General features: G+C 40.5%; 1 non-coding gene across 1 annotated transcript; it reads right to left on the bottom strand.

The window, feature by feature from the left end:
- Nucleotides 1-6,619: 6,619 nt before the first annotated feature.
- On the bottom strand, nt 6,620-6,726 carry LOC122150908. The gene has a single exon (XR_006163901.1). It is a non-coding gene; the product is annotated as a U6 spliceosomal RNA (small nuclear RNA).
- Nucleotides 6,727-7,996: the final 1,270 nt, after the last annotated feature.

Genomic DNA, 7,996 nt, shown 5'->3' with positions numbered 1-7,996 from the left:
AGTTTGAACCACCAGCCTTCTGGTTAGCAGTCAAGTGCCTTAGGCACTACGCCACCAGAGTTCCCATATATTTTACTAGGTGATGAGTAATTTAAAATGGTATTTTTATGTTAAAACAAACTGGGACAGATTATGGAGTAGAAAGCAAAATTTGCTCAGATTTTTAAGACAAAATCCAAAAATTCAATGAAATTTTATGCTTACAAACTTCATCTGTCTCTGCTTTGGGATTTTTCTGTGGTAAAACATGGGAAGAACAGAAAGGCATTCCTTTGCTTCTCTGTCAGGTAAGCATTCAATCTCTCCCTCGATCTGCACAATTAGGTTCTTCTTAGAACATCTCTGCCTGACTGTGAAGGGAGCCCTAGGGCAATAACTGAGAATAAGGTCCATTTTTTTTTCACAACTAAAGGTTTATTCAACAGAACTAAGTAAACTCTCACTGCTGTGGAGTCACATCCAACTTATAATGACCACTCCTTGGGTTTCTGAGGTGGTATCACTACAGAAGTAGATTGCCCAACCTGCCTTCCCAGGAGTGGCTGGTTGGGTTTGAACCACCAGCCTTCTGGTTAGAAGTCAAATGCCTTAGGCACTATGCTGCCAGAGCTCCCAGAACTAAGTAAGTGGGGGTAGTAATGATTTCTTTTTCCCCTCAAAGCTTCCATAATGAGTTTTTTTCCTTTGCCTACTTAGTTTATGTCCCACAGATTTTGGGCAAGATGGTTGTCTTACTTACCTATGCTGCTGTAACACAACTACAAGTGGTGACTTTAAAGAACAGAAATATCTTTTCTTACAGCCCTGGAAGCTAAAACTCCAAACCAGGGTCTTGGCCGTGTCACTTACCTCCTTGTCAGTAGCCCCGAGTGTCCCTTGGTTCCTTGGTGTTCCCTGGCTTGGAGATAACCTCACATGATGTCTGTCTTTTCTTGTGTGTGTGTGTGTGTGTGTGTGTGTCTATTTTGGTCTTTTTATAACACAGCAGTGGTTAGATGTATGATTTACTCTACACTGGTATGGCCTCATTAACATAACAACATAGCAAAAGAGGCCCCTATTTCCAAACAGGATGGCATCACCCACAGGTACAAGGGCCAGGAATTCAACACACATTTTTTGGAGACACAACTCAATCTGTAATAACTGGGCAATGTGTAATTCCCATTCAACTTTGCTTGATGATGGCTTTCCAGGTGACATTCTGTGACTGCAGATTCAGACCTAAATTCCAGCTCATGGATTCCTCTTCCAGAGCCTCTTAAACAAGTGCTGTTTTTTTTTTTTTTTTCAAATTTCCCCCCCAAATCCGAATAGAGACCTGTGTTATCCGAAGTGGCGCCCCTTGTGTGTCAGAGAACTGTGCTTGGTAGGGTTTTACTGGCTGATGTGGGGGAAGTAAATCTCCAAGTCTTTCTTCCGAGGAGCCTCTGCATGGACGTAAACCTCCAATCTCATGTTTAGCTGTCGAGCATGTTAACTGTTTGTACTAACCAGGGACTCCAAAGGACAGACAGAGATCTATTTAGTCATCCATTATCTCACTGACTTGAGGCTTGGTCATGTGACTTATTTTGACCAATGTAATATAGGCCAAAGTGCTAGTATCATCAGTTCTGAGCAGAGGCTTGCTTTTCTGCTTTACTCTTATACTCCTGCTGTTCAATAAAAGAAGAGCATGCCATGGGTAGCTGTTCCTCTTTTGGCCTGGGTTCTGGATTTAGAGATACATGGAGCAGACCTGAAACTGAGCCTAACAAGCCAGGCTAGCAGAGCCTAGTAGACCCATAGCCAACCCACAGAATGGTGAGCAAGAGATACAGGCTTGTTGTTGTGATTATCAGGGATTTGGGGAATTGTCACTGCAGCAGAGGTGATGCAAACGGTTAACATACTTAGCTGTTAACTGAAAGGCTGGTGGTTCGAGTCCACCCAGAGATGACTTGGAAGAAAGGTCTAGTGACCTACTTCTAAAAAATCAGCCACTGAAAACACAGATGGGGTCACCATGAGTTGAACTTGATTTTTTTTTTAACTGCAGCAGAAGCTGACAGTCTATCAGTTACCAAATATTTACTGAGTACTTACCATATGCCAGGCACAGGGCTAGAGTCTGGGATTAAACGGTTAGCAAAAACAGACACTGTTATCATGAAAAGTACCTCTTTATTTTTTTTGGTTGAATGTTTTTTTCTCATTATTTCTTCTTTAAAGTGGGGCCATCACAGATTTACTAAAAACATGCTTGAGATATCAGTGTTTTTTGGTCTGGTCCTGACTCTCCACATCCCGCCAACACCCAAACGTCTTTTAGCCTCTTTTGGGCTCCCAGAACAGGGTCGTTACTATCACATTCTCATTTCCAGTGGCATGGAAAATCCATGTCCCTTGAGGAATGAAGGGATTCCTTGCCAGTGTTCAGGAGTTGAAAAAGATTGAAAACTACCCATAGTTAAAAATTCTTTCTTCAGCTATGAAAAACTTTCCAGTAATTTAGTGCCTATACAGTGTCTCATAGATGCAATAACAGAATATGCCTTATGATCTGGCCGTTTACTATCAGCAAGTTCCATCTGATCACAAGCATGAGAGGTAGAGGCTTCCCTCCTCTTGTTCTATGAGGAAGAGAAATCCTTCACACTTCTTTAAGCCTCTTAATCACTCCCCAAAGCTTCAAAGGGGAGGAGAGCCAATAGGTCCTCTGTTTGGCTCCTGTTGCTGTTATGTGCCAGTGAGTTGGTTTTGACTCATAATGACTCTGTAGAACAGAGTGGAACTGCCCCATAATGTTTCCAAGGTTACAGACTTTACTGGAGCAGATCTCCAGGTCTTTCTCCCACAGAGTGGCTGGTGGGTCCCAATAGCCGACCTTTCAGTTAGGATCCAACTGCTTATCCATTGTGCTAACAGGGCTCATTTGGCTCCTATTCATTCAAAAGTTATAGCAAAGGATGTTGGGAAGGACTGAATTGTGTCTCCAGAAATATGTGGCAACTTGGTTGGGCCATGATTTTCAGGGTTCGTCAGTTAAGTAATGTGTAATTTTTCAGTTATGTAATCATGTAATCATCTCCCATGATGTGATCTGATCACATCAGTTATAAAGGGATTAGGGTGGGATGCAAGACCCTTACTCAGGTCACACCCCTGATCCTATGTAAGAGGAGTTTCCCTGGGATGTGGTCTGCATCATCTTTTATCTTACAAGATACTAAAGGAGAGAGAAATAAGCACAGAAGGAGAGACCTGAGTACCACCAAGAAAGAAGAATTGGGAGTGGAGCTGTCCTTTGGGCCCAGGGTCCCTGGGCTGAAAATCTCTTAGACCCAGGAGAAGATTGATGCCAAGACATATGGAGATCTCCAAGAGATGGTGGGCCTTGGAGATGTTGAAAGGAGACAAGGACCTTCACCCAGAGCTCCCAGAGGGAGAAAGCTTTCCTCTAGAATTGGCCTGAATTTGAACTTCTAGCCTCCTAAACTGTGAAAGAATAAATTTCTGTTTGTTAAAGCTATCCACTTTTGGTATTTATTTATGTTGTAGAAGCACTATAGATGCCACTATTTACATCATCTTATTTAATCCGTCCAACACATCTATGACTTAAGAATTCATTAAAACTATTTTACTGAGCACCTACTATGTGCCAGATCTATTCCAGGTGCTTGGTATATATCATTAAAGAAAATAGACAAAGATTGTAGGCTTTCCAGCCCACAGAGCCAGCAAGCTGAGCCCTCAGGCAGGAGGCTTCCTGGCAGAGTGAGGTATCTCTGGGCAGTTGTAGGTGGGGGTAGGCTTGCTGACCCGTGGAGAAAGAGAGCTGAGCATCTGTGGGCAGAGGCTTCCTGGCAAAGTGGGTTCCTCTGGACACTTATTGGTGGACCTAAAGGAGGTTCATAGCACTTGCTCAAGCAGGACAGAGGCTGAGCCAATGGGCCAAGGGGGTGAGAGGCCAGAGAGAGACCTATCTGCAGGCACAAGTGAGAAGACGCTGTCCTGATCAACGAACTATATTTTGATTCATTTCAGATATTGAATTGTAACTTCTAACTTCCCTAATAAACCCCACAATTGTGAGAGAAAAAAATAGATAAAAATCTCTGCCATTGTCATGCTTATATTCCAGAAGAGACAGAAAAGAAACTATTAAAATGACATATTAATAAGTTAAGTAGTATTTAAAATATGATAGGTATCCGCAGAGAAATGAAGTGTTGGTATCAGTCATAGGGTCAAATCTCAACTCTGCAACTTAATATCTTGGCAAGTTATCTTGGACAAGTTACTGAACTTCTTTAAGCCTCTGTTTCTACATCTCTAAAACCTAGATAAAAATCTCTGTTTGAGGAATGTTGTGAGGACTGAGATAACACATGTAAACTGCATGACACAGTGCCTGACTCATGGTAAATGCAGTGATTGGTAACTGCCTCTGCCATGAGGGGCAAGGACAGAATTTGCAATCGTATTTTTGTTTTTAATTATTTTTTTTAATTTAGAAATAATTTCAAAATTATAGAAAAGTTGCAAGGATAAGTATGCTACAAAGAACACTGGTATACTTCTTACGCAGATTCACCTATTACCATTATAGCTCATTTGTGCATGTTCTCTATCTGTGTCTACATATATTTTTTCCCTGAGCCATTTGAGAGTAAGTTACATAAGGTTAGTTATGACCCATCACTCCTAAAGACCAGTACCTCTAAAAACGGAAGAATTGATGCCTTTGAATTAGGGTTTTGATGAAGAATATTGAATACACCATGGACTGCAAGAAGAAGGAACAAATCTGTTCTGGAGGAAGTACAGCCAGAGTGTTCCTTAGAAGTGAGCATAGTGAGACCTCATCTCTCACACTTTGGTCATGTTATCAGGAAGGACCAGTTCCTGGAGAAGGACATCATGATTGGTAAGGTGGAGGGCGAAGTAAAAGAGGAAGACCCTCAATGAGGTGGATGGACACAGTGGCTGCAACAATGGGCTCAAACATAGCAATGATTGTGAGGATGGTGCAGGACTGGGCAGTGTTTTGCTTAGTTGTACACAGGGTCACTACGAGTTGGAACCAATTGACAGCACCTAACAACAACCCCTAAATACTTCAGTGTGTATTTCCTAAGAATAGAGATATTCTTTTGCATAATCACAATGCAGTTATCAACTTCAATAAATGTAACGCTGATACATACAATGTACTTTCTGGATTCCAGGGTTGTCTTTTGACCTAATAATATCCTTTGTAGCATTATCCCTACTCCCATACAAGATCCAGTTGAGGATCAGGTATGTGTTTAATCTCTATGCACTTAATTTCTCTTAATGTGGAACATTTCCACAGACTTTGTCTTTTTTGAAGAATACAGCCTCCATTCTCCTTTTTTTTTTTTTTTTTTTCAATAGAACGCTTCTCATTGGTGCTTATCTAATGTTTCCTCATAATTAGTTTCAGGTGATGCATTCTCACTACACAGGTGACGTTGGGTTTTTCTTAGGGTATCAGAGTACATGTTGTCGATTTGCCCTTCACTGGCAATGTTAAGTTTGCTCCCTTGGTCAATGTATTGTCCAATTTTTCACTGTTTAATTATTCTTTTTACTAGGCAATTATTAAGCAGTCTTTGGGGGGGTAACTTCAAGACCATACAAATATCTTATTCCTTATCAAAAATAAAAAATTCTTGTCTGAACCAATATTTGCTATAAAGGTTGTATAATACTAATTTTCCAACTCTAGCACTCCTTTTATATTCACCAGTCACAGTCTACTATAAATAAGATCTCCCCCTTTTCTCCATTTCATTCATTCACTTACCTGTTTATTACTGGTATAGACTCATAGCTTTCTATTTTTTTAGTTGCATAATTCATTACTGTACTTAGCTTTTGGTTTCTCAATTTGTCTCAGATTTGCTCATGGCCCCTGCAAGCTGGTTCCTGTCCTCGTGACATACCCTATCATCTATTTTGAACACTTTGTTAATTTCTGGTTTAACAATGTGTTCCATACTCCAGTGGCATCACTAGGGTTGGTGTCACCCAGTACAATAACTCATGACGCCCCCCCCATAGACCTCCTCCCATACTAAGGACCATACAGAATCCTTAGTAATGTTTATTATCCACTAAAATCATAGAATAATATGTGATAAATATAGTTGTAAATTGCTTAAATGTCATATTTCTTAGATTATATGAATATTAACAGCAAAATTGTTCTACAGAATCTTTTTACATGGAATCACAACATTATTAGTTACAATATTATTAGTAACTGAGCAGAAACCTTTTTTGACTTTCCTCCTTTTCCTTTAATTACTACTTAATTCTCAAACAAGTTATTGATACAGGTCACAAATACTGATAACCACAATATTGTAGCTAAAACTCCAGAAAATTTGACAAAATCAGTGACTACAAAAATAGTGGCAGTAATGAAAACAACAGCACATGCTTGTAGCCAATGAAACCATGTGATGACACCTCTGACTGTAGCACATTCCAAAACTAAATCAAACCCACTGCCATCAAGTCAATTCCAATTCATAGTGACCCTATAGGACAGAATAGAACTGCCGCATAGGGTTTCCAAGGCTGGAAATATATATATATATTTTTAAATATGGATCGCTTCACGAATTTGCGTGTCATCCTTGCGCAGGGGCCATGCTAATCTTCTCTATATCGTTCCAATTTTAGTATATGTGCTGCCAAAGCGAGCACAAGGTTGGAAATCTTGATGGAATATGCATTATAGAGCTAAGTTAGGGTAACTTCTTAGCCGCAACTAAGCACCTTGACGGGGTGAATCATTGGGCCTGTGGGCTCAGGACCATGGTTGTGGGGGATATAGAGCTCAATTGGCACAACATAGGACACAAAACCATTGTTCTACATCCTACTTTGGTAAGTAGCAACTGGGGTCTTAAAAGCTTGTGAGCGGCCATCTAAGATGCAATTATTGGTTTCTCATCAACTAAAGCAAAGAAGAGCAAAGAAAATGTAGACACATGGAAACACTTAGTTCAAAGGACAAATGGATCATGGTAACCTCAGCCAACATGACCCTGAGACCAGAAGGACTAAATGGTACCCAGCTACCAACGCCAACCACTCGGAAAGGGATCAAAATGATAGATCCTGGACAGAGTGGGAGAAAAATGGAACAAAAATTAAACAACAACAACAACAAAAGACAAGGGTTACAATCAAAGTAGTGAAACCCCCAAGACTATGGCCTCTGATCACCCTTTGGGCCTGGAATTGGGCTCACTCCCATGGCTTAACTCTCAGCCACGCAATAGACAGGCCTATAAGCCAAACTTTACCAGGGAGGTGCACTCCTTAGAACTCTCCTTGGAATTTGTATAAGGGAAAAACTAGGGAGCCAGGAATGCACAGGCAAGAAGGACATAGGGAAAGGGTAACCACAGGGAGGAAGTGGGAGGAGAACTGTCACACCGCAGAGAATTTAAGCAGGGTCACAAAACAAAATGTGTACGAGCTGTTGAATATAAAATGAAATGGCTTTGTAAAATTTCACCCGAATCACAACAAAAAGTTAAATAATAAATAAAGTTAACTTAAATGGATGAAAAAAATCTCTATAGAAGCAAACTACCTTCTCTTTCTCCTGCAGAGTGGCTGATAGATTCAAACAACTGAACTTTTGGCTAGCAGCCAAATTCTTTAATTACTGCACCACCAGAACTCCTTTAGAAGGTTCAAAAACTAAATTAGCATAGAGTTTTAGCCTAGTAGGTATATTGATACGTGTCAGCTGGGTCTATAAAAAATGTTTTCGTTTTTATAACTAACTACAGGGATATTTTAATAAAAACTAATAGATTTGTGCTGAAACACTGCACAGAAATTTTAAAGACAGTCATTTTGGTGTCACTCCCTCTGACAATGTCACTTGGTGTGGTCTGCAACACCCACCCCTACACTGCACTCCTCTAGTGATAGCACTGCCAGGCTCATCTTGTGCCTA

The sequence above is a fragment of the Orycteropus afer genome, unplaced genomic scaffold, assembly GCF_000298275.1.
Source record: "Orycteropus afer afer isolate SDZICR_OR568_19922 unplaced genomic scaffold, OryAfe1.0 scaffold00259, whole genome shotgun sequence".
Taxonomy (NCBI): domain Eukaryota; kingdom Metazoa; phylum Chordata; class Mammalia; order Tubulidentata; family Orycteropodidae; genus Orycteropus; species Orycteropus afer.
Note: the sequence above shows the minus strand (reverse complement) of the source record. Positions and strands in the feature narration are given on the sequence as shown.